Source organism: Oncorhynchus nerka, linkage group LG27 (assembly GCF_034236695.1).
Source record: "Oncorhynchus nerka isolate Pitt River linkage group LG27, Oner_Uvic_2.0, whole genome shotgun sequence".
NCBI lineage: Eukaryota > Metazoa > Chordata > Actinopteri > Salmoniformes > Salmonidae > Oncorhynchus > Oncorhynchus nerka.
The window spans coordinates 1,301,221-1,328,989 of record NC_088422.1 but is presented as its reverse complement, the minus strand read 5'-3'; the positions used below and the strand labels follow the sequence as shown (position 1 = coordinate 1,328,989).

General features: G+C 46.2%; 1 protein-coding gene across 3 annotated transcripts in view; it reads right to left on the bottom strand.

Moving 5' to 3' along the window:
* Positions 1 to 27,063, bottom strand: part of LOC115125450 (STAM-binding protein-like A) — a 55,170-nt gene extending 28,107 nt beyond the window's left edge. For 2 of the 3 annotated variants that reach the window (XM_065011312.1, XM_065011313.1), the window contains exon 1: positions 26,844 to 27,060. The gene's annotated coding sequence lies outside the window, so the exon portion shown is untranslated. Of the gene's footprint in view, positions 1 to 26,843 lie in introns of all 3 variants that reach the window. The other variant, XM_065011314.1, reaches the window with a different exon arrangement.
* Between the last annotated feature and the right edge of the window lie 706 nt (positions 27,064 to 27,769).

Sequence of the window (27,769 nt, the reverse complement as noted above, 5' to 3'; positions counted from 1 at the left end):
CTTACTCTAATCAATGTGATGGGCGGCTCTGGGCTGCGTTGCTCTCTGTCAGGGTGATGAAACGGCTCTGGGCTGCTGTTCTACTCTGTCAAGTATGATGCAACAACTCTTGGAGCTGCTTTGTTCTATAATCGAAGCCAAATGAAGCAACTGTTGGAAACAGCTGTTCTATACAATCAGTAAGGATGGGAGCAACTTTCTTAGGCTGCTGTTACTACTCTAAAAATAATAGAAATAATGTATAACAGCTCTTAGGCTGCTCATTCTACTCTAATCAATAGTATCATTAACTCTTAGACTGCTGTTCACTCTAAATATTATCGATCTCTGGTCATGCACTGACCTCACCTTCTGAATTGATGTGATCAATTGGTGTGGCTGGATGGTGATGTCATGATGATGTACAGCCTTCCTGTGACATCAGTGTGTGGAGGGCCGCGCTGACCTCGTTATTATCTCACACCCTCTGTAAGAAACCGTGAAGCGAGTACCGACGCAGCCGATGACGTCATGATGCTCACCGGTGTACGCAGCTCTATGAAGACTGTGAGTAACGGCAAGCGAGGCACCGGCCTCTGATTGAAGAAGCGCCCATGCTGTGATGTATCTATTGATAGTGAACAGTGTTTGTCTGATGATATCATGAAAAACAAAACTTACTGCCTGCTGTCCCATCGGTGTTCCTATTGCCACAATCCACGTAATCTTGGTGTGACGTGAGTGTGAAGATTATTCCTGACACCCTCGGCCTCTCCTCCCTGTGCCAAATGGTCAGCTTCTGTCTACTCAGACGATGATTGGTGGAAGCGTGTGGCTAACACGTCGTGAATGGCTGGTAGGAAAGAGCGGCTGCCTGGGACTAATTGTTGAGAATCAGCGGCGTTACCTACCCTCACCACCTGAAGCGGCCACGATCAGAAGTCAATGCTGGTGCACGAAGCAGTCAGTCTCGAGATAAACGGCTGGAAAGTACTATATTAAATGCGTGAAGTATTCATCCCAGGCAAGTGCAGTGTGTCGTCTGTGAGACCCCGGGCGACAAGCATGCAAATGGTAGGCTGTGTTATATAATGTGGTATGCGGTGCAATAACTAGGCTGCTGTTCACTCTGCCACGGCTGGTGACCTTGCCAGTAACTTCTCTAGCCCGTCATCACCTTTTCAGATGAGCTGACCACAGTTCTGCTGCCGTGCCAGCAACCAGCATACATTAGCTAGCGAAGAGACAGACTCAACCCGCCAGCATTCCCAACTACTTGCATCATCTGAGCGGAAGTAATCGTGTCCGTGTGCGTCATGGGCTTGAGTGTCGTGTAGCTTCCGGTAAATCTGTCATGCCATGACAGGAAGAACTAACTACGCGACTATCGAAAACAAAATGTACTGTCCGTTGAATAATGTTTACAAACTTTTCATGACAAAATAACGACCATTCGAACTTAATATCTGATGAAGTGAATCTGTGAAATTAGTCTGATGGTTGTGTGAGTGATCTGTGTGAATTAATGATGAGTGGATGCGTGTGGTGAATCTGTGATGAATTAGTCTGTGATATTGAGTGAATCTGTGACGTGAGTGAGTCTGTGATATTAGTGAATGTGATGTGGTGGTGAACGATAGTGAATTGTGATGATAATTGGCGATCTGGGTCTGATATTGGTGGTCTGTGTGTGAATCCTAATGTGGTGGATCTGTGATGTAGTGGGTGAGATTGATGTGGGTAAGTGAATCTGAGGTGGGTGGTCTGATAATGAGGTGGTCTGTGATGTGAGTGAGTGAATAAGTGGGTGATGCGTGTGGGTGGGTGGGTCTGATGTGGTGGGTGGTGTATTGTGGTGGTCTGTGAGTAGTCTGTGTTGATAAAGTACCAATTAGTGGGAAGCTATCGAATTTGTCAGCCACCAATAAACAGTTAGTCGACTGGTCTCTGCTGGGCGTTCGTACGGTGGGCGTTGCTGACACTGGCGTCTACGGCGGCTGGATGGCTATTTGGTGACATTTGACCAAATCATGTTATAACTGTGCGGTCTGACAGTCAGTGACGTAACGCGCCAGCCGTGTTGCCTGGCCACAGCTATTGGGCATCTGTGACATGTGATAAGCAAGTTTAATACTTTGATGGTGTTAAGTCCCTGTCGGAGAGAGATGGTGGAGCGTGTTGCTATTTGTAATGTTAAATGTGTGTGTGTGTGTAAACAGTAGGTAATAGATGGCGGCGTAAGTAGTATGTGTACGGCTAACAATATTCAATGTTATTATTGTGTGTAAGTGCCATTCTGACGCATTCGTGGTTGTTCTGTCAGGTAATGTGGGCCTGATGGCAGACCCTCATGCCGAGATGTCGACCGAAGAACGCTGTGGGCGTGAGCGAGGCGTTCCCAGTACTGGGTAGTGAGATGATCGAATAACCTGCCGGAGAACGCGCGGCTGCGCCTGTTTCTACAACAGTACATCGCGTAGTTTAAGTTGGTGGAGCTGAACTCGTTGCATTCTAGGTGCAGGGTGACGCCGCGATGAGTGATGTCATTGTCACAAACGGGATGCTGGATAGTGTCAGTGTTACCGATTACGCCGAGCATCACCCCTGAATTATTTAATCGACAGCAAACGCTCTTATCCAGAAGCGACTTCTCCCATGTAATGTGTGAACAATGCTACCGCTGTATCTGCAACTAGTAAACCTCGTGACGAATGACTGTAGAGTAAAATGCCTGAAAATGATGGGAAGTGTGGGCCTCATCTGAAGACACACGGCAGGTGTCTGGGAAGTGGGGCCTCATCACACGGCGATGATCGACACGGCAAGTAACCCTGAGGCCTCATCTAATACACGGCGTCCCTGGGCCTCATCTGAAAATACACAGCAATCTGAAGTATAATTTCGTGTCCTATGTGACCTCGGCAATACACCTTATGTTTGAAGTGTGGGCTCATCTGAAAACACACAGCAATCCCTGAAACAGGCCTCATCTGAAACGCACGGCGAAGTGTCACGAGGTGTGGGCTCATCTGAGCTCCGAGTGTCGATATGGGCCTCATCTGGCACGGCGGAGGCGTCGCAAGTATGGGTCTCTGAAGCACGCTGTCTGGGTATGGGCTCATCTGAAGCACGGCAGGTATCCTGAAATGGGCGCCATCTGGCTGCACGGCAGGCTGATGGGCCTCATCTGGCTGCGGCACCAAGTATGGGCCTCATGAAACACGCAGCAGGTGTCCCCTGGGCTCATCTGAAAACACAGCTTAGTGTCCTGGGCGATGTGGCTCATCTGGCTTACGGCTGGGCGTCTGGGGCGACAATGAACTCATCTGGCACACAGCGAGTGTCGATGACCTCATCTGGCGATAAGCATCGTATAAGTCAGGAATAATAATCCTGTCAATCAATGTTTTATAAATGCACATCGGCGTTGTCTCAAGTGCTGTACCAGCTACCCAACCCAATGCAGGTAATGGCTATGATGACTAGAAAAACTCTAGAGAAAAAAATTCAACAGAAGAGCCGAGCTGTGTACTGCCGGTGGAAACAAGTATATAATGGCCATTAGGAACAGTACAGATATTCAAATGGTCATAGATGACAAATCAAGCATAAAAATCACGGAAAGCTCTCGAATGCATATGACCCAAGCTCCGCCTGGTACGCTGGAGACTGGTGATGGTCGGGGACACTGACGACGATACTGGTTCAGACTAATATAAGCGGACTTCTGCCAAAGCTTGGCCCCACACCACTAGAGGATATCTTCCAACCATAACTTACCATCCTCGACAGGCCGAGTATAGCCCACAAAGATCTCCTCCACGCCACTGAGGATATCCAGCAGACACATCATCCTTCTTCCCTGAGACAAGGCTGAGTATGGCCCTGAGAATCTCCTGCAAAACCGGACAGGAAGATCGGCGTCGGTGACTCAACCCACTCCGTGACACCCCTCCTAGAATTCGGCATGGAAGAGCACCAGTAAGCCAGACTACACTCAATCATAGAGGACCTACTGAAGAGATGAGTCTTCAGTAAAGACTTAAAGTCGTCTCACACGGAGTGACAGACCATTCCATAAAAATGGAGCTCTATAGAGGAGAAAGCCCTGCCTCAGCTGTTTGCTTAGACATTCTAGGACATTAAGCAGGCCTGCTTCTTGTGACCGTGGTATGTGTGAGGTATGCGACAGGACCCGTCAGAGATGGGTAGATGCGGAGTCCGCCTTGGTAGCAACGTAAAACATGAAATCGGCCTTAACAAGGTAACGGACGTCAATTCTATCAGCGATTATAACTGGACTATTGATGGCACCTCGACTATATAAGCGTTGCAGTAATCTAACCTAGAAGTGACAGCTGATTTTTCTGCATCATTACGAACAAAAAGCAATTTTGCAGATCCTTTCTGTTCGAACTCTTTCGTGGCTCCTAGTAGAATTGCAAACGGCCGGTTGAAAGTACATTCGAATTCTAACTGTTTCACCTCCAGTCGCTGATCAGCCAGCAGTACAGCGACAACACAACGTGCTGGCCAGCCTGGTCCCCAACGGCAACCTGTCTCGATTCCTGGCGACGGCACAGTGCAGTCCCCAGCCGGTCCCAAGCCCGGCGCTGTCCCCGGCAGTAACATATTTTGTAACCCTGGTTTGGCAGCTGGCCCTGGTCCCTGGCCCAGCCTGGTCCCCAGCGGCCCAGCCTGGTTCCCCAGCGGCCAGCCTGGTCCCCCAGCAGCCTGGTCCCCAGCGGCAACCTGGTCCCCAGCTTGGCCCCAGCCTGGTCCCCAGTTCAGCCCAACCCTGGTCACCAGTTTCCCCCCAACCCTGAGTGGGTAGTTCACACAACCCTGGTGGGCCAGTTTCCCCCCCCAGCCCTGGTGGTGGTTCCCCCAACCTGGTGGGCCAGTTCCCCCAACCCTGAGTGACCAGTTCCCCCAACCCTGGTCGACCAGTTCCCCCAACCTGGTCGACCAGTTTCCCCCCCAGCCCTGGTCGGCCAGTTTCCCCCAACCCTGGTCCTCCAAGGCCCCCAGACAGCCCCGACCTGACCCGCTGGAGGACCAGTGTTGGGGGAAAGTACTGGAGGACAGGGTTGTGAAACAACGAGGTTCTTGGCCTCTTGGTTCTCTTGTGATGACATACTGTCATCTGTCCCAACAGAGGCTGAAGGAGGTGGCCTTCCCCTCAAGCAGAGGTGCTGAAAAGCTCTTCTCAGATATGAGCAGGAGCATGCACAGTATCTCATCAAAAAGGTGCAAGGCTACCTTACCTCTAGAACCTTCCTGCCCATTTCAACTTTATACCCTCCAGTAGAGCCCCTCTGCACGTTTGGTGATTTGCTAATTGTGTGTAATATGTGTCGCCTGTGTTTGTAGAAAGCGAGAGGAAGGCGCGCCTTGGCGCGGCGGCGGTCGAGCGGCAGCGAAGCGGCGCGACAACGCGGTTCAGCGCGCCGAGAGAGGATGATCGAGTACATCTGCCAATGGCGTCATCTGGTGTCGTTTTACAATTGCATTGAAAATGTATTGAATATATTTTGTAATTTGTATTGAACGACAAAGTGAATCATTAATTCATATATTTAATATAGGCTATTTCTATTATTTTGAAGCTGGGTGGGCTGAATACCAGCATTTATTTGTGTGCGGTCAAAAGCTGTTTTCCTGTTTATACTTACACTATGATGAGCGGTTTGGAGTCAAATGGAGAATTTCTCTTGCTGGGAACATCTGTCCCCTCCCACTCGAACAACTGAGAGAAATATGAAAAGCTTTTGCTAATTAACTATTTTGTTTGTTCAATTGATCAAAAATAACAGTAAAGTACGTGTACCCAGAAGGATATATGAAGTCGAAATGATGCACGTATTGATCGTATTGACGCTAAATGTAACCATGTCAGGCGATGAAACTGAAGGAAGGCATCGTCTTCGGGGTTTCGTAACCTGCCTTCCCCCAATGCCTCTCGGGATCGAGGCCCCCTCCTTTGTATCACACCTTTCGAAGCCTGGTTTATGGTGAGCCGCCTTCGACGGGCTCGGCCTGTGAGAACGGCAGTACGCGACTGTACAAACATTAGGCTGCGACGAACTGATACGACGATTCCAGTAAATCTGTGATCCCTTATTGATGTTGTGTCGGTAGCCAGATGAGGAGGACGGGTTCAATCCGCAATCGTGAATGAGGAGACGCTGGGGTGAAGGGTGAGAGAACATGTAGATGAGAGGAGGCTGGAAGCCAAACCAATCGGTAACCGAACGAGGGAGGCGGTGTCCGCTGGTCGGTGTGAATGGTTCAATCCCGCCAGTCGGCTGTGGGTGAGGGGAGGAAGACGTGTCCACTGTCGGTAAACGAGGGAGAAATTGTTCCAGCAGACGAAGGGGAGAAGGCGGGTGCGTCCGCCAGTAGCGGTGAAGAGGCAGGTGGAAACCAGTCGGTGGCCAGATGAAGGGGAGGAACGGAGATTAAATCGCTGTCAGTGTGAAGTATTATGTAGATGAGGGAGAGACGAGGATAAGGATTTTCAGCTGGACAGGTAATGAACCCAATATGTGTGTCATTCAGGGGTAACAGAACAAGACAAGGATGGCCAGACTACAGGTATGGTAGTAGGCAAGTGGGCAGTGTGTCACGCTACAAGCTGCGCTCAACCCCATGAGGAAACGTGTGTGTATCAGAAACGTCCACCACCCAAATTTATCCAGTTTGTTCATTTAACTGTGAGGAAGGACGGGTCAACAAACCTCCTGAGCTTTCAGCACTGTGGAAGTCCCATACCTGGCCAGTGAACAATTCTGGCGAGACAAAAGTACAACAATAATATGCTGCATTCATAACCGCTGTTCTGGGAGGTGTTCACGAGTTTGTACACTCAGTGTTCATGGGGCCTTCAAAAAACTATCAATTCTTCTACTCAGATCTACTTTTCTCTGGATGTATTTCATCCCCAACCCAACGTAGACCAGAAGAATGTTTCATCTGAAACTACAACGTAAATACCATCTGCTCCACGAAAAAGCCAATAAACATCCATAAGCCAAATGTTTCATCTGGCTCCACAAGTAGAGAGTGTTTCATCTGGCTCCCGCCACGTGAGCTAGAAGAGATGTTTCATCTGTCACAACGTAAATAGAGAAGAGATGTTTCATCTGGCTCCTGGCGTAGAGATGTTTCATCTGGACTCCTGGCGTAGATAGAAGAGATGTTTCCATCTGGCTCCCACAACGTAAATAGAGAATGTTGTAAGAATAGAGAGATGTTTCATCTGGCTCTAGGCAGAATAGAGAGATGTTTCATCTGGCTAGCAGTAGATAGAGAGATGTTAAATCTGGCTCAGAAAGATCTATTCTGGCATGAAATGAAGGATTGACAAATGCAAGCTCCTGGCGTAGAATAGAAGAGATATTTCATCCACAGCACGTAGAATAGAGAATGTTTCATCTGGCTCCTGTCAGAATGGCTGGCTCACCACGCTAGAAGGGTAATCTCTGGCTCCACAACGTAGAATAGAAGAGATGTTTCATCTGGCTCACAACGTAGAATAGAAGAGATGTTTCATCTGGCTCACCATAAATCTGGCTCACCACGTAGAGAATAGAATGTTTCATCTGTACAACGTGAATGAAGAGGCCACAGCGTAGAATAGAGATGTTTCATCTCACAACATGGGAATAGAAGAGATGTTTCATCTGGCTTTCCCTGGCAGAATAGAGATGTTTCATCTTTGGCTCCACCATAGAATAGATGACAAGTGGCTCACAACGTAGAATAGAATAGAATAGAGAGATGTTTCATCTGGCTCCACAACGTAGAAAAGTGTTTCATCTGGCTCACAACGTGAAGAAGAGATGTTTCATCTGAAAACAGAGGCCAGAAGAGATGTTTTATCTGCTCCCAACTTTCAAACTTTCATCTGGCTCACAACGTAGAGAGAGAGAGATGTTTCATCTGTCTACAGCATTAGACAAATGCAACCCGCCACGGCAGAATAGAGGATGTTTCATCAAGCCGTAGAATAGAGAGTGTCTGGCTCACAGCAGTAGGGTAGATGTTTCCGGCAACCTGCCGTAAGTGCAACAACGTAAATGAGCAGAGATGTTTCATCTGGCTCCTGGCATCAGGCGCTGAATGTTTCATCTGGCTCCTGGCTTTTATAGAATAGATGTTTCATCTATTTGGCGTGAAGAGATGACAATCTGGCTCCGCGTGGAATGAAACGTCGGCTTTCTGGCGACAGAACAGAGATGTTTCGTATCACAGCGTGAAACCAGAGAGTGCAAATCTGGCCACAGCGTCAGAATAACAGAATGTTTCATCTGGCTCACAGCATGATAGATGTTTCGTCATACGATGTTTCATCTGTACAACGTAGAATGAGAGAGATGTTTCATGCAATACAGCGTAAGAATAGAGAGATGTTTCATCTGTCACCACATCAGAATAGATGACAAATGCAAACCCACGAGATATTTCGTCTGGCTCCACCAAGCAAATAGAGATGACAATGCAACCACAACTAGAATAGAGAGATGTTCATCTGTTTCCTAGTAAGAATAGAGAGATTGATCTGTCACAACGACCAAAACAATGGGAGATGTTTCGTAACCACAACGTAGAGAATGTTTGTGGCTCTACCATAGATAGAAGAGGATATTCTAACACTAGATATTTCCATGTGAGAGATAGCTAAATAATCAGTCTGAAGTGTCCTGAACCTGATGAGGTCTGATGGTGTGTCCTCTCTGTCAGGCACCATGGAGCAGGGTGGTGGATGACATCCGGCAGTACCCTCGAAGCTCTGCAGCAACTCACTCAGGCGCTGGTCAACACCAGCGGCAATGGGGCCTCTGTGGCAAGCACAATAAGACTGACTGCAGCAGCAGCTATGCTGCAATATGGGTATTCTATGGCAAGCTGACGTGTGTTATGTAATACGTGACATATTATGGTCATGATGACGTCCAGCATGTCTATTCTGTCTCTGTGTCTCTGTCTCTCTTCTGCATGTCTCTGATATATTCTGACTCTCTCTCTCTCTGTGTCTGACTCTCTCTCTCTCTCTCTCTGTGTCTCTGACTTTCTCTCTCTCTCTCTGTGTCTCTGACTCTCTCTCTTCTCTCTCTCTGTGTCTCTGACTCTCTCTCTGTGTCTCTGACTTTCTCTCTCTGTGTCTACTCTCTCTCCTCTCTCTGTGTGTCTCCTCTCCTCTCTGTGTCTCTCTCTCTGCTGTGTCTCTCTCTCTCTCTCTGTGTCTCTCTCTCTCTGTGTCTCTCTCTCTCTGTGACTGACTCTCTCTCTCTGACTCTCTGTGTCTCTGACTCTCTCTCTCTGTGTCTCCTGACTCTCTCTCTCTCTCTCTCTCAATCTCAGCTCTCTCTGTGTCTCCTCTCTCTCTCTCTCTCTCTCTCTCTCTCTCTCTGTCAGTGACTTTCTCCCTCTCTCTCTCTCTCTGTGTCTCTGACTCTCTCTCTCTGTGTCCTGACTCTCTCTCTCTCTCTCTCTCTCTACTCTGACTCTCTCTCTCTCTCTCTCTGTGTCTCTGACTTTCTCTCTCTCTCTGTGTCTCTGACTCTCTCTGTAATCTCACAACTCTCTCTCTCTCTCTCTGTGTCTCTGACTCTACTACTCTCTCTCTCTCTCTCTCTCTCTGTCTCTCTCTGTGTCTATGTCAATCTGTTCTGTGTTTTCAGATTCACAGTGACGAAATGTGACTCGTGCGAAAGCAAACGGAAGAATATCAGGCTACTCGTTGCGAAGAGCGAAGAGCTGTTCTGATCCGGGCCAGTACCCTGAGCTGGTATGTGAGGGCCGCGAGCTCGCCACAGCCTCTGGGAAGAAGCTGATCAGGAGCCGAGATTTGATTGCCCATACAACTCTGAAAGCGATCCGGGACCCGACAACATGTGAGTTACACCAGAGCCCATACTGACGCCTCTGGGAAACTGATCGAGACGTGAGCCTCATCACTGAGCTGGACCCATGTACACCAGGCTCATGCAGCCTCTGAAGAAGCGATTCCGGTTATAACATGTGAGTTACGCAGAGGCATACAGCCTTCTGGGAGGCGTCCGGAACGGTTTACCAACATGTACCAGAATTATGACGATCAGGACGGTTTACTGGCGTAATGATTACACCGAAATCAAAACGGCTCTGAAACGTCCCAGGTTTCGGTTATGTGAGTTACCGGAGCCCATGGCCTAGGAAGGCTGATCGGGGACCGGTTGCATAACATGAGTTACCAGAGGCCATACGACCTGCAGAAAACGATCCGGGACAGTATGACATGGGCTGGATCATGTGGTACGCAGAGCCCAGCCGCAACCTCTGAAGGCTTTGATCAGGACCGGTTATGGCTGTAATTGCAGAGCCCTGCAGCCTCTAGGAGGCGATCCCGGACCAGTTACATGATACCAGAGCCCAGCAACCTCTGGGAAGACGATCCCGAGACCAGTTGTAACATGAGTACAAACCCATACAACCTCTAGGAAGGCACTGATCAGGACCAGTTATAACATGGTCACACAGAGCCCTCTGGCTCTGGGAGGAAACTGATCAGGACCGGACTATAGCTATGTGAGTTACATAGCTCCTTACAGCCTCTAGAAAACTGATGTTCAGTTATAACATTGCCTCGACAAAATAGTCTGCTATTTTGTTGCTTGTCATGTTACATTAGCTCAAATGTGTATTCTGCTAACCACGCCGGTGCCCGACGAACTGTATGAAAATGGAGCACTACCGCATATCTCTCCATGAACAAGCATTGTCGTGATGGTCCTTCTGAAAACGAGTGACTGGCACCATCATAGGATGCCACTTTCAACAATTCAGTTGGTTAAATTCTGCCCTGCTGACGTCCTGTCGAAGTGCGCTCTGTTTTGTGAAGTGGTAATGTCTAGGGACAATAGCGGCATGTGCCCACCAACTCACAAGCGGACATAACAGTCTTGAAAAAGTATATGTACTGATGCCATTCTGCCCCTCTGGAAAGCATGCCATTCCTGGTCAGCACAAGAAACGTGAGGCTCATGAAAATGGAGCCATGAACCATGGCCGGCTGGCAGACCAACTCACCATGCTTAGTGGCGTCAGGCTGGATGATGTAGCTGCCCCACGCCAGTGGGAGTGCAGTGAAGCTGCACGTTCTGAAGGTGGTAAGCTGCTCCATCTGGCAGCTCACAGCGGTGAATCTGAACGGCAAATGCTGGAGGCATTGCAATATGTGTCGGCTGTTGAAGCTGGTGGCACGGATGAGTAACTGCTAGTGACTGTTTAACGAACCAGAAGCTGTTTTCAGTCTGCTGTTGCGGCTTTGTGCAATAAGCGCTTCTGGAAGTGACAGCGAGGAATGTTTCAGGCGTGGCAGACGTACCGCCTCTGAAGCCCTGCATTACCAGTGTTGCAACCTGACGAGTTAATACCAATGATCAGATGCCACTGATACAGATTGTTATTTGTCGAGCCACTGCGGCTCGTCTGCAGACTAACGATGATGCATGTTTGGGAGAATGGCTTGCTAAGACTGGATCGTATTTGACAGAAGGTGTTATTCACCTGAAACGTGGGGCACCACGAGAGGTTTCAGGCACGGGGTGAGCTAATGACGGCTGAAATATATTGGTCAGAATGCTGGCTGTCAATAAGCATTCTTACACAGTGTAGAGACATACACCTCAACCAGAAATACATTAGCTTTCAGTTTTCATTTGTCTTAATAAAAAATATCACAATCTAGGTCAGTTGAGAACATCACTTATTTTAAGGAATGTGAAATGTCTTGGTAATGGTGTAGGTGTTTTGTAATCTTTTATTTATTTCATCATTGGCAGTCAGTTACATATCGAGCCAGTATTTGGTAGCGTTGCCTTTAAATTGTTTGTGAGTCAAGGTTTCGGGCCTTCCACAAGCTTCTCTATGGTGGTGGTGATCTACGACTGGCTGGTCGATTTCAACGAGCCTCTTACTGCTGTCTGCCACAGGATTCAATACACTCTACAGGATTGACGTCGAGCTGTGACAAATACCTTGACTTTGACCTCTTTAAACCACGCCACAGCTTTAGTATGCTGAGGTCGTGCCCATTTGGAAGACCGGTGACCTGGCTTTGCTCTGACTGTGTCCCAGTCGCTTCAATATGCTCATTTCCGCCCTCATGATGCCATCTATTTTGTGAGTGCACCAGTCTCCTGCAGCAAGAAATAAACTGGCACGTGCTCATGGTGGGATGTGGTGCCGTATTGCCATTTTTCTTTCTACTCAAGCTATGTATTGATGTGCTCTTCTTTCAGTTCTTATTTTATTTCATCAGACCAGGGCATTTCTCCAAGAAATACGTCTTCTCCCATGTGCGGTTGCAGTAGCATTTTGCGTGGCTTCTTCCTTGCTGGCGGCATTTCAGGTATGTCGATATGAACTCGTTTACTGTGGTGCTTTGTACCTATTTCCTCCATCTCTGCTGTTGTTCTGAGATTGTTGCACTTGTTAAGCTATGTTCGCCTGGAGAGGTGACTTGATGCTCCTTCTGGCGGCTGCTGACGCTGCGTATTCATGGGGTGCCACCTGGCGACCCTTGTGTTCGAATGATGAAAACTTCGGGCACGGAAGGTATGAGATGAACCGGGCTTCAGTCTCCTGTTACAAGATGTAACTGAACTAACGATTTTCCCATGTGTGAAGGCACTATTGATAGGCACAGCAATACATCACGGAGATTCTTTCTATCAGAAAGCTCACAAAGCCGTGACATAATTTCTGTACATTTCAAGCTATTTAAGCACGGTCAACAGGCATGTAACAAGCAGCCCTGAGTGTGAACAGTGGTGAAATAATCTGTCTTTAAACAATTGTTTGGAAAAATCACCTAGTACACAAAGCCAGATGGCTGAGCTTGCCAAAACTGGTTTGTTAACACGACATTTGTGAGTGATTTGAAAAATAGTTTTAAGACTCTCACCTAATTGTGAGAAGGAAACTCATTCAACTGTGCAATTACTGAATTCTGTGTGGATAACCAGAAGATATTCTGTTACTGAATACTGAGCAGGCTCTCAGTGAAAAATTGTCTTCATCCAGTGTTTACCCACCCACTGAACAAATATAAATGCAACATGCATGATTTTGATTCATGAGATTTGTTGTTGTTGGTACTCTTCTCCCCAGCTAAATGTGATCAATTGACAGTGGCTACTTTCTTTGTCTCATCGCTGAACTCCCATGCGGCTCGAGAAGGCAGGATTGAGTCTGGCAGCCAGCACTGCCTTTCTTGGCACACAGCTGCCAAGCCAGCCGCACCAATGTGTCGGGTGCCTGAAACCTTGGCTAGCTCATATTCCATGAAATAGCTGGTGTGATAAGAGTTGCTCCCGACCCTCACAACCGGGTGTGTGCCTGAACCTGGTGTGAGCATTCTGAGCTAGCGACAAGATCTGATAACGGCTGGCGCTGACCTGGCATCTCCTCACGCCACTGAAGGCCCCCTCAATTTGAAATACGTTAGCCCTAATCTAATAGTTTCACATGACTGGAGCTGAGTAGCCAAATCTGATGTAGACACCTTAAAGAAACGGGCGTGGTCAGATCTGCGCCTCTGGTATTGATGAACTGGTCATGCCTCTGATGTGATCTGCATTGTCATGCGGCGTGACACATCTCTTCTGCAAATTGATCGAAGGCGACTGACACAATGGGTGTCACTCACTCGCAAATGGCTGTGAAACTGCGGATATTGGTGGAAACTGGGAACGAGAGCTGTGGCAGGGCATCTGCCTTCGAGGCCGAGCATGTCTGGTGGTGTGCGGGCATGAAGGACGGCTTCAGTGTGCGAATCCTTTATGGTATAACGGCGATGGAAGGCGGATAATGGCATCAATAATAAAGATCTTGTCTGTGTCTCTGTGCATTCGGAAACCCGATAAATATGAAATACATTATTCGTGTTAGATTGTCGTGGCTTATACTGCCCGTACTACAGAACTTTCTGTGCAACATTGACTCGGCAACCCTTTTAAGCCCGCACGCCTTTGCGCCGTCGCGTTGAAGCAGAATTCGTAGTCCGAAGAACGTGTATTACAGTTGGCTCGAAGCCGTAACGGGCGGCTTTCATCATTTTCCCCGCATTCGTTATGTGCGCAACTTTACGTGTGAGACAGCAGACACTGCGATGACCGAGGTGGGCTCTGTTTGATTTTGTCATTGCTGGTTAATGGCCATACGTTTCATCGGCTTTGTGACTCAACGTCCGCAGTGAGAAACTTGAATTGTCTAAAGCAAGAATTCTCTAAGGAAGCGCCAGAGAAATAAATGTTCAGTGTCTGGCAAAACTCACAACAATCGTATATTGTGTTGTGAAGGACAAAAACTGCACATTTACGATGACTTTGTACAAGTGTATGTCATGCTGTTTGTCTTCTTATTGCATACTATAGATCAGATGGAGAAATATTCAGTAACAAGTGTCAGCAAACATTTCTTGAAATCAGACAGCATGGTGGGCATTTCTGGGATCATTAACATTTCAGTTCGTAAATTAACAGCATAACAATAGTGTGTGTGTGTATGTGTGTATATGTATATGTTTGCATTGTTCAGGCTACCAGCTCATGTTGCGAATATGTATTGTCGCAGGTTCCAGCAGTGGTATGTGTTATAACTGCTTTATCATGTATTATAGCAGTGAGTATAGTTTGCCTTTTATCATGTATTATAGCGGTAATATGTTTACCTTTATCATGTTATAATATATCATATAATTATAACGGTGAAATATGGTACACCTTTATCATGTGTTGCAGCCTTTATCATGTGATATAGCAGTGATATAGACACCTTTTACATCATGTGTTGCAACGCTTTATCATGTGTTACAACCTTTATCTGAGTCTGTGTTACTAACGGTACTGTCATGTGTTACGACGCTATCAGGTCATCGTTATAACCTTTATCAGCTCATGTTACGCAACGGTAATTATAGGCACGCACCTCGGAGATAACATCAGGTCGTCGATGTAACGCTTTGTCGGAATAAATGTGTTTGCAACGCTTTATCAGGTCATGTGTTAACAACGCTTTATCGGAGTGCATGTATGTTATAATACCTTTTATCGGGAAGTGTGTTACCAGCTTTATCGGGAAGTGTGTTATAACGCTGGCGAGTCATATGCTGGCACCCCATCGAGTCAGGTATGTTATAACCTTTATCAGGTCAGGTGTTTAACCTTTATCGAGTCATGTGTTGTGTTTTATCCCAGGTCAGGTGTTATAACTATCCGGGTCGGGTGTTATAACATCGGGTCTGTGTTACCAACCTTTATCGAGTCATGTTGTCGGTCATGTTAACGCTGTCGGAGATAAATGTGTTATAACGCTTTAATAGTCAGAGTGTATAACCTTTTATCCGGAATAAAATGATTATAACCTTTATCCGGAATAAGACGTCATAACCTTTATCGGAATAAGTGTTATAAACCTTTATCATAAGTGTTAGCAACATATCGGAATAAGTGTTATAACCTTTGTCAGGTCAGTGTTACCAACCTTTGTCGAATAAACAACTGTCGATGTTATAACGTATCGAGATAAGATGTTGTCAGGTCATGTCGTTATATTGCTGTCAGGTCGTAATGTTAACCTTTATCGGAGTCGCGTGTTATAACCTTTGTCGGAATCAGTGTTATAATATCCCGAGTCAGTGTTATAACCTTTATCGATGGTAGGTCGAATGGGTATAACCTTTATCCGGAATCAGTCGCAACGGTCGGAGTGGGCCTTTATCAGGTCGGAAGTGATGCAACCTTGTCAGGTCAGATGTCAGGTCAGTGTTATAACCTTTGTCGGGTCAGTGTTATAACAGCGGCTCGATCGATGACCTGTCGGTCAGTGTTATAACCTTGTCGGTCATGTGTTATAACCTGTCAGGTCAGGTGTTATAACCTTTATCCGGAATCAGTGTTATAACGCTATCATGTTGCCAACCTTTATCGGAGTCATGTGTGAATCTGCTGTTCGGCGCACTCTAGGAAGCTCGAATGTAAATGTCGTGTTCGACGGTCAGCTGATCTTCATCGAGTATGTCTGAAACGCCTTTGTCTTCAAATCGGGGTAATCACAAACGCTGCGCAATAGCATCGAGGCTGCCAACCACAAGCACTGCCGTCTTCGTATCGAGGTATAATCTGAAACGCTGCACTCATCGGGAGAAGTACAAATAAAACGCCTTTGTCTTCATCGAGATATGTCACAGGCACTGCTTTGTGTGGCTTCATCGGTATAAGAGCACTGCTGATATTTCATCGGGGTATGTCTGAGCATAGTACTCTTGAACTGTGTGTGTTTATAGATAGACTGAACTGTGTTTATAAGGACGAATCTACTTCGATGTGTTTATAGGGCGAGCGGATCTTTGAGCTGGCAGGATGACGAATTTGTGAGGCTACTGGCTGGCGAACTGTGTTTATAGGGCGATCCGTTAGGGCGAGGCTACTTCGGATAACGGAGCTGTGTGTGTTTATAGGGCCGAATACTTCAGATAACGAGCTGTAATGGCCCCACTCGGCAGTGCACTCGAGACAGGCCGTGGAATGGATGAATCTCAACGTGTATGAAACAGAGTTTCCACCCTCACAGCAGATCTCTTCACTGTGAGTAACCTCTTTCCCTGTCACGTAGTCGCTGCAACTGCCTGAACCCGATATAAGTGAGGTGTTCAGCACTTTATATATTCACCTCCCAAGGAAGCTGCGTTTCTATCACCGTCACCGAACAGAGAGTCACCATGTTGAACATGCTGATATGTCCTCTGAACTGGGGATCTGCACGCAGGCGCTGGTGGCTGGCGGCTGACTCTATTTGTTAGGATCCCCCATTGCTTTTAGAAACGGCAGCTTCTGAAATCTGAAATGACCAAAGTTGACTGGCTGACTGCTCCTGGCCAGCTGTTTATCTGGCTGAGCCCAAGGAGTTGCGGCCTCTTAAAATTCTTATTGAAATGACCGAAATTTCATGAATTGGTTGGAGATTTTCCGAAATGTCCAACCGGGATTTCTGAATGTCCAGGAATTTGTTAAAGAGTGAGACATCTTACACTTTCACTTGATGTTCTGCCCATCGGTGAACAGTGGGTTAAAGGAGCACTCTGTCTCGGTGAACACACCAAACAGAGGAGAGGGCAACACAGTCCCATAACCCCAGTCTCTGTAAAACTCTGTTTGCCAAATAACTGTCACTCATAAGGCTCTGTATAACGTCGTTTATGTTTCATGTCTTTTGATGTTTCTGCTTTGCTCAGCTTACCTGTCTCTGAGCTAACTGCACCTGTCTCTGAGCTGGCTACCTATCTCTGGGCTGGCTACCTGACTCTGGGCTGGCGCTCAAGGCGGCTACCTGACTGGCTACCTGTCTCCTGGGCTGCCTCTGGGCGGCTACCTGCTCACAGGCTGGCGCTGGCCACCTGTCTGCAGGCTGGCCTGTCTCTGAGCTGGCACCTGACTGACTTCTCTCTGCTGGCTACCTGTCTCTGGTGTACACAGCTGACTACCTGTCTCTGGACTGGCTACCTGTCTCACAGGCTGGCTGTACCTGTCTCACTGTGCTACAATGGCTGGCTGGCCTGCTGTCACTGGCTGTGCTGGCCTGGCTGGCTGGCTGGCTCAGGTCAGTCTGCGCCAGGCAATAATGTTTCCTACTAGCTGTCTTGTGTTGGACTCGTTTATTATGAGCTGTCCTCACCAGCCTCGAGGGTAACATATGGTCTGACAGGCATGCAGACTAACAGTCACAACCTAAGGAAAAATGCCAGAAGAGCGAACGATGGCATAACATTCCTCCCAATTTGTGATCGTCATAATAGATGACTTTAACAGCTGCACTATATGAGGACAACAGATAAGCCGGCGAGCATGCCTTTTCAGTACCGTCTCTATTTGATCTGGATGCGGGTCGTAAGAACGGCAGTTCCTGCGAGCTGGTTAATATTATGTTTGGGAAGGCGATTCCAGACACCTTTGCGTTGTGTGTTTGGCGCAAGCATCCATCAGTGTATGAAAGGATACTTTGTGTCTGTTTAGACAGTTGAAAATGGTGAAAAACGGATTTAAATGCCGCTCATATTACGGACTCTTGCGTCCCATTGTGATGCTGTATGTTCATACTTCTCTCTGTCCCTATTAATGACTGTCAGGCGATGTTCTGTAGTCAGCCCAACATTTAATGTCTGTTCCAATATGTATCTCTGAAACTTTAACTCAAGGGAACTTCCCCGACTGAATATTGCTTCTCCCAAATATATATCGCAGAAGAAGATGATAATGAACTGTGTTCGAAGGCTGCTCTGTCCACCCTTCTCAATTCAATTCAAGGCTTTATTTGCAGAGAATGTTGGCATTGCTTGGCTGAAGTGAAATAGACAGCTGAAGCAGAGAAGTGGTGAACAATACTGGAAATCCAACAGTAACATACGCAAAGAAGTTCCAGAAAAGAATGCGTGCCAATGTCTCTATGTGTATATATATATATACAGTATTGATGATATAAATAGTTATTAGAAATGGTCCGGTGTGTTTGTTGTGTCCAATTTTCCCAGTGAGACCCAATCTGTTGACTATTGTTTAAAAAAATTTTAACCTTTATTTGACTTCGACGGAAATCAGTGAAACAAATTCTTATTTTCATGGCGACTGGAAGGTACAGTGGGCCAACTGATGCAAGAACAGTGGGTTAACGGCTAGGCGTGGGCCAACGGTCGCAAAGGCAGTGGGTTAACGGTCTGGGGCGGTGGTTAACGGTCAGGCCGGTGAGTTAACTGACACAAGGGCTGGTGTTGAGAACGATGGTAACTGATCAGGGGCGATGAGTTAACTGGTCAGGGACGGTGGGTAACTGGTCTAGAGTGATGGTGTGGTCTGGAACGGTAATTTAACTGTGCTAGGAACAGTGGGTAACTGGTCTCTGGTCTAGGGGCTGGTGGGTTTGGCTGATGCAGAAGACAGTGGGTTTCTGGGCTGAGGTGGTGAACAACGGCTAGGGGCTGTGGGTTAGCTGGCCTGCCCAAGGAACGGATGAGTTTAACTATTTTAGAGAACAGTGGGTTAACGGCTTCAAAGACAGTGGTACAGGAACCGGTGGGTGGTCTAGGGGCCGGTGGGTTTAACTGGTCTGGAACAGTGGGTTGGCTGGCCTAGGAACAGTGAATTCTAGTCAAGACAGTGGGTGGCTGGAGTGGTGGTGGAGTGTGACAGGAACAGTGAACAACTGACTGGGAATTCAGTGTTTAACTGACACAGAAGTGAGTGTATTTTAGGGGCACGTGGTGGCTGGCACAGGCAGTGGTGTTGCAGAACAGTGGGTTAACTGGCTAGGAACGGTGGGTTTAACAGAGATAGGAACCCGATGGATTAACTTGCAAGAACAGTGGGTGGCAGTCTGAGACGTGGGTTGGCTGGCACAGGAAGCAGTGGTGTGGCCCAGGAACGGCTATTTTAGGAACAGTGGGTTGCACAGAACGTGGGTTTTGGCTGGCCTGAGGGCCAGTGGTGGCGGCTTACAGGAGCAGTGGTGGCCCAAGAGGTGATGGAGCAACTGAGTCTGGGATGATGGGTTGGCTGGTCTAGGAACGGTGAGTTAACGGGCCTGGAGGCTGGTGAATTGTGAATAAGGAACAGTGGGCCCTGACACAGAGAAGTGCTGACGCAGGACCCGGTGAGTTAACAGTGGGTTTAACTGATGCAAAGCAGGTGAGTTGGCGCAGTCTGGGCTGAAGTGGGTCAGTACCAGGGCGGTGGGTTAACGGCCACAGGAGCTGTGGTGGCTGAGTCTGAGAGCATTAGTTACGGTCTGGGAGAGCAGTGGGTGAACGGTACAGGAGCGGTGAGGTTGGCACTGATCTAGGAACGGTGGGTTAACAGTGCTCTGGTCTAGAACAATTAACTGGTCACAAGGCAGTGAGACCAACTTTAGGGGCAGTGGATTAACATTCAGTGGTGGCGGTCTCTGGTCTGGGAATGTGATTAGAACAGTGAGCAACGGTCACAGGAACAGTGACGGGCACGGTGGGTTAACTGGCTAGGGGGCTGTGTAACGACACAGGAGGCTGTGGGTTACAACGGCCTGAAACGGTGGAGGCTGACCTTAATGACACAGGGCTGCAGTGGGTTTAGCTGGTCTAAGGTGATGAGTTGGCTGGTCTGGGGTGAATGAGTGGCTGACAGACTGATGAATTTTGTGGGTCTGGGAACGGTGGGTTGGCGGTGCAGAGAGCAGTGGTTAACTGACCTGGGACAGTGGTGGCTTACAGGAGTGGTGAAGCACAGAAGGCTGATGAGCTAGGACTGGTGGGTAACTGGCCTGGGCTGGTGGGTTAACGGCTTGCAGGAACAGTGGGTGTATTTAGGAGGCAGTGAGGTTTAACGGTCTGGAACAGTGGGTTAACTGGTGCAGGAACAGTGGTCTGAGAGCAGTGGGTGGCTGGCACAGGAGCAGTGTTGGCTATTTTAAGGGCAGTGGTGCTGAGCACAGGAGGCACAGTGAGACTGGCCTAGGAACAGTGGAGTTTGGCTTCTGGGCAGTGGATTTGGTCTGGGAGCAGTGGATGTCTGATGCACAGGAACGTGGTTAACGGTCAAGGCTGATGAGCCAACAGTCTGGGCAGTGAAGTTAACTGTACTGATCTGGAGCCAGCAGTCACAGAACGTGGTGAGTGCAGAACGGTGATTAACAGCTGGAGGTGTGTTTAACTGGTCAGGGCAGTGGGTGCTGGCCTGGGAACGGTGGGTGCTGGCTGGGACAGTGAGTTTGTGGCCTAGGGGCACGGTGAGTTTGGCGGTCTAGGAACAGTGGTGGTCTGGGACAGTGATTGGCACTGGCTAGAGAAACGATGGTGCTGACACAAGACAGTGAATTAACGGCTGAGGAACAGTGGGGACTGCTGTTTAAGGAGCAGTGGTGGCCTAGGAAGTGAGTTTGGCCTAGAGAACATTGGCTGGTCAGAAACAGTGTAACGGTCTGGGGCAGTGGGTTGGTCTGGGCAGTGGGTTAACCAGTCTGGAGGCTGATGATTATGACACTGATCTGGAAACAGTGGATGGCGCTGGTCTGAAGGCGAATGAGCCAACGATTAAGTTAACTGACACAGGAGGCTGATGGTTTAACTGATCTGGGGCAGTGGTGTTGGCGGCAGGAACGTGGGCCAACTGACACAGAGAACGGTGGGTAACTGGTCTGGGACGGTGATGGGCAGTGGGACAACCGGTCTAGGAGACGCGCGGTGAGTTGGCTGGCGGGTGGGTTAACGTACAGGAACAGTGGTTGGCGTGCAGAACGGTGGAACAGCTGATGCAAGCGATGGGTGGCGGCTAGGAGCAGTGGTGCTGATTGCAGAGACGACAGGTTAACGGCCAGGAACATTGGGCAATAAAGGCGATGAGTTGTTTGGTGCAAAGTGGGTTAACTGACACAGGCAACTGGTCTGGAGACGTGAGTTACGGCCGCAAGGCAGTGGGTCAACGGTGCAAGAAACAGTGGATCAACTGATGCAAGGCGGTGGATTGACTGGTCGAGAACAGTGGATGGCTGGTGCAGGAACGTGGATCAACTGATGCAGGGCAGTGGGTGTGGAGTTAACGGTCACAGGGCAGTGGATTAACGGTTACAGTGAGTTGGCTGGTGGGTTGGTCACAGGGAGCAGTGGGTTAACTGTGGGTGATCGGGACTGGCTTTGGTCAAGGAACGGTGGCTGGCAAGGCAGTGGCTGGCCTGAGAGGCACAGTGGATGAGTGATCTGAGAACAGTGAGTGCGAACGGTGGGTTAACGGCCACAGGAAACGGTCTGTTCTAAGCATTTGAACTGTTTTCTGAATGCCGATAACTGGTTGAACAGGTTTCGTGCCTCGTCAAGCCATTGTCATTTTATTTTCTTAGGTTTTCTGCTTCAATTGTGGGTGTTGGGTCTAGTCAATATACTGTTCGGGACACTCTACCGGATTACTATTGCGTAGTCGACATTTTATCCCAGCCGGGGCCCCAATTTGTTACTAGTTTTGGTAGACTTTCCACGATACTTTCGCTCCGTCTATGGCATTTCTTGTGTTATTATTCGCTGGCGCGATGCCTCTTGACTGGCCCAGTAGACTGTTTTTCTGTTGTGTGGAAGTGTGTCGGTGGGCTGACTGTGTTTCTGAACTTTCTGGGTTGAGTCGGCCGACAAGTAGTCTACAGTACTGCCAGAAGAATGAAGCTATAGATGTCTACAGAATGACCTATATTTATGCCTGGCCTGGCGTCTGCAAAGCCATGTGGTTGTATGGTATATGAAATTGAGAATATACTTGAGCCAATGTTCAGCTCCCCTGTGTGCTGAGTGTCGGGATTCTGTCCGTTCTGGCATTTAGGTAAGCCTGAACAGTATGTCCTGAAGACTATGTAAATGTTGATCTCTCTCTGATATGCGAAGGAAGCATTCTTGTGGCGTTTCTCATTAACGCACAGAGGAAATGAAAGATGCACACGGTCAGTTTCTGCTGGGGAGAAACAATACGCTCATTATGACTCCTCACGGAAGAAACGAATTTAATGCTAATTACTCACCGAGTACTTTCACCGGCTACTGAATTTCTAATAAACTGGTACTAAACAATGTCCTTTGTAATGGACGAATCGGCTTTATTATTATAATATGAAAGAGGTGTCAACTGTATTATATTAGCTCTGAGACATCCTTTGTATTATGGCTCTGTGGAAGAGGGCAATCCTTGTATTATATTAGCTCTGTGAAGGGCAATCAGCTGTCTCCAGCTCTGAGAGAAAGGGCAATCAGCTGTATTCAATACCCAATCAACTGTATTACAGAAGGAAGGAACAATCAGCTGTGTGGCTCTGTCTGAGGAGAGAGAGACCTGTCAACTGTGTTATATTAGCTCTGAGAGAGACAATCAGCTGTATTATATTAGCTACGAGAAGAGAATCAACTGTATTATATTAGCTCTGAGAAGAGAAAGACAATCGCTTTGTATTTATATTAGCTCGTCTGTAGCTCTGAGAAAGGAGACAATCAGCTGTATTATGGCCTCTGTCTGAGACACTGTCAACTGCTATTCTTAACTGGGAAAAGAACAATCAGCAGCAACCCACTGTGGCTGAGAAGGGCAATCAGCATGACCTCAACCCAGCTCTGAGAATCAGCTGTAACCATGTCTGTCTGAGACAGAGACAATCAGCAGTATGACCTCTTAACTCTGTCACATTATAATAGCTCTGAAGACTAATCAGCATCATTATATTAGCTGTCTGAAAATCATATTATGAGCTCTGAAGGGCAATCAGCTGAAAATAATCAGCAATATTTTCTGATGAAGAGAACAATCAACTGTATTATCTCTGAAGAAGAACAATCAGCTGTATTATATTAGCTCTGAAGAGAGAGACAATCAGCTGTATTATAATAGCTCTGAGAAGACAATCAGCTGTATTATATGTGAAAGAACAATCAACTGTATTATCTTAACTTCTGTGCTTCATGTGCTCTGTCCTGAAGAACAATCAGCAGCATTATGTAGCTCTGAGAGTGTCAACATATTATAACTCTGAGAGAAGAGCAATCCTTTGTATTATGTAGCTCACCAGAAAGACAATCATTTATGTCTCTGAGGAGGCTGTATTATAATTGGCTCTGAGAGAAGAGCAATCAGCTATTATTATGCAGGAGAGAATATTGCTCTGTCTGAAGGAAGGCAATGTGTATTGCGCTCCTTCGCTCTGAGGAAATCCTTGTGTGTTACTATTAATACGAAACTGTATTATATTACGGAGAGGGACAATCAGCTGTGATCCAGCGGAGAACAGCTGTGTATGTGCTCTGAAGGGCAATCGGCTATATTATAATAGCTCTTGTCTGAGAAAGCTGTGTGCCTGTCAGCTCTGAGAAGGATGTCAACTGTATTACCTGGCCAACAAAGTATTTATATTATATTAGCTCTGAGAAGACAATCCTTTGTATTATGTGCTCTGTCTGAAGAGAACAATCGCTTTGTGATTATATTAGCTCTGAGAGAAGGGCAATCAGCTGTATTATATTAGCTCTGAAGAAGAACAATCGCTTTGTATTACTATTAGCTCTGAGAAGAAGGATACAATCCGCTGTATTACCCAGCTCTGTCGAGAGGACAATCCTTTGTATTATATTAACTCTGAAGAGAAAATCAGCACAACCTTATATTAGCTCTGTCCTGAGAAGGCTTTATATTCCAGCTCTGAAGAGAGATATCAGCTGGCATTACCCAACCAACTCTGAGAAGAACATCGCTGTATTATATTAGCTCACGGAAGGGCAATCAGCTGTATTTATGTGGCTTCTGATACGGACGGGAGACAATCGCTATATTGCAACCAGCTGTCTGAGAAGAGGAGCAATCAGCTGTATTATATTAGCTCGAGGAAGTAATCAGCTGTGTTATTAACCTGTCTGAGAAGACAATCAGCTTGTATTATATTAGCTCTGACGCTCTGAGGGAAAACAATCAGCATGTCTGTGCTCTATTGAAAGAGAGACAATCTTTATATTATATTAGCTCTGAGAAAGGAACAATCGCTGTATTATATTAGCTCTGAGAAGAAGAACATCAGCTATATTATAGTAGCTCTGAGAAGAAGAACGGCTCTGAGAAAGTAATCAGCACAACATATTGCAACCAGCTCTGAGAGAAGAGACAATCAGCTGTATTATATTAGCTCTGTCTGAGAGAAGAAGAACAATCAGCTTTATCATTATCCAGCTGCGAAAGGAAGAACAATCAGCTGTATTATATTCTGAGAGAGAGACAATCGCTGGCATTATGGCTCTGAGAAGGAGCAAATCAGCTTTGTATTGGCTCTGAGAGGGCAATCAGCTATATTATGTAGCTCTGAGAAGAGGACAATCAGCAATATTATACTGAGGAAGAGGACAATCAGCTGTATTATATTAGCTCTGTCGAGAGAGGACAGACCCAGCTCTGAAGACAATCATGTAGCTCGAGGAGAGAGGACAATCAGCTGTATTATACGAGAAGAAGACAATCAACTGTGTTATATTGCTCTGAGAAGAAGGACAATCCTTTATGTTATATTAGCTCTGAGAGAAAGACAATCCTTTGTATTATCTTAGCTCTGTCTGAAGAGACAATCATATTAGAAAGAGAGACTCAACTGCTCTGGGGAAGAAGAGAGACAATCCTTTGTATTATGTATGCAATTTGTATTATATTAGCTCTGTCTGAGTATTATATTAGCTCTGTCTGGTAATGTTATATTAGAGGAGAGAATTGTCCTTTATTATATTAACAAATGCGAGAAGGAGACAATCAGCTGTATTATATTGGCGAGGAAGAGAAGAGAGACAATCGCTGTATTATATTAGCTCTGAGGAAGAGAACAATCAGCTGTATTATATTAGCTCTGGAAAATCCTTTATTATATAATGCAATCTGAAAAGGAAGAAGAGACAATCTTTGTATTATATTGGCTCTGAAAGGACAATCGCTGTATTATAATAGCTCTGAGAGAGAGACAATCGCTATCGTTATCGGCCAGCAAGAGGACAATCAGCATTATATTAGCTCTGAGGAGAGAACAATCGCTATATTATATTAGCTCTGAGAGAAGAACAATCAGCTATTATAATGAGAGAGAAGAGACAATCAGCTGTATTATAACTCAATTCTACACATTTTGCCTGCTAATACCATACAAGTGACTCAAACATCATAACAAAATCAATAGGGGTCCCACGCCATGACAAAAATACTCCTGAATATATCATTTGTTTTATTGTATATTCTCACCTGACTGTCTAGCTTTGATTTAGGTGTTTGTTAGTTATCAAAGATGATCTTATTGAAAACAATGTCTACACTGTATTTCTGATCAATTTGATGTTATTTTAAAGGACATCATTTTTTTTTTTTTTAAACAAGGACATTTCTAAGTGACCCCAAACTTTTGAACGGTAGTGTACATAGGTCCACTATCTTGTCTACATACTTTAGGTCCATCCATAAAAGTAATAATATATATATATATATATATATATATATATATATATATATAAATAATGTTTGGACGTAGGTGGCCCGAAAAAAAACACTTAGGCGGCCACTCAAGACATTTCTATGCAGCCTTATAATGGACAATCATTAAAATATGTGACCGACCGGCTCAAATCGGTCTTAAGCAGCGAAATGTTGTTTCTTACATTTGATTAAAGTAGAGACTAAACTCTACCTGTGCGACCCACGGACAACAGGCGTGGCCATAAAGCCTCTCCCTGATAACACACATTGTTATAAAGTTTCCACAATTAAGTTCTTATGTATATTAAGTATTTTGTGCATAAACATTTGTGTTTTTACCCCAGAATGTTGGACTATCTAGCCAACAGAAAACGTCGGAGCATGATGAATCTGTAGCTGGCCAACTTCTCAATCCATATAATATGTTTGGGAGGCTAGCTAGCTAGCCATGACCGATGTGAAGTTAACCTGTATGGGCAACTAGCTAGCTAGCTAGCCATGACCGATGTGAAGTTAACCTGTATGGGCAACTAGCTAGCTAGCCACGACCGATGTGAAGTTAACCTGTATGGGCAACTAGCTAGCTAGCCACGACCGATGTGAAGTTAACCTGTATGGGCAACTAGCTAGCTAGCTAGCCATGACCGATGTGAAGTTAACCTGTATGGGCAACTAGCTAGCTAGCCACGACCGATGTGAAGTTACCCGGACATTTGATGTATAGTAGATTGACATGTTTCACCATCATCCATAATGACAAACATAAATTGCAGGGTCAAGATTGATGTGCCAGCAGTTATAACACTAGCTAGTAGCTTAGCAAAACTAACTTACGTTCGATTGTTTTCAAATTCCCTCCTGGTTGAGCGAGGAAATATGTAGGTTTCACCAACAAATACGTATCAAAGGATATATCATTCAATTCAGGACCTATTTATCGTTGTCTTTATCAAGTAAATCTTCAGTTAAGTAAATAATTAGCTAGCAAGGTGGCTAATTGTTACAACCGTCTACTTCCGCATCTCCACCAGCGTCTCGTCAGCAACACAAAAAATTTACTTCCGGGTCATGGAATTTCGGCAAAATAAAAGTGCTCTACGTAACAGAAGAAAGGTGTTGTTGTCTGTATTTATTGATGATATATATGACATTGATTGTCTAAGCATTAACATTGATGTGATGGTATTAATTAAAAGTAATTTTGATCGAAATGTGCAAATTGTCCCAAACAGATCATTAAGGCAGACGGATTATTTTAAATATGCTATTGGACAATAAACAGATATGGCTTATTAACCTGTTCGGTCCAAATAATGATGATCCAAGCTTCTAAAATATATATAAGAATCTATCAACTCTACAAGCAACACTAGACTCTATTATTATAGTGGGAGATTTTAATACGGTCTTAAGTACCTCTATGGACCGGAAAGGAAATCACACTACAAACTATCACCCTCAGGCACCTAAGGAAATCATGAATGTCATGGATATATTGGAATTAGAGGATATATGGAGACTTAAATACCCTGATCTAGTGAGACATACATGGCGGAGGCTTAATCAAGCTAGTCATCTTGATTACTTTCTTATGCCATTCTCTCTGGCACCAAAAGTTTTAAAAAGTGTTGATAGGGGACAGAATGCGGTCAGATCATCACATAATTTACATATATATTACTCTTACAGAATTTTCACACACTGTCGCTGGTATTTTGGCCCATTCCTCCATGCAGATCTCCTCCAGAGCAGTGATGTTT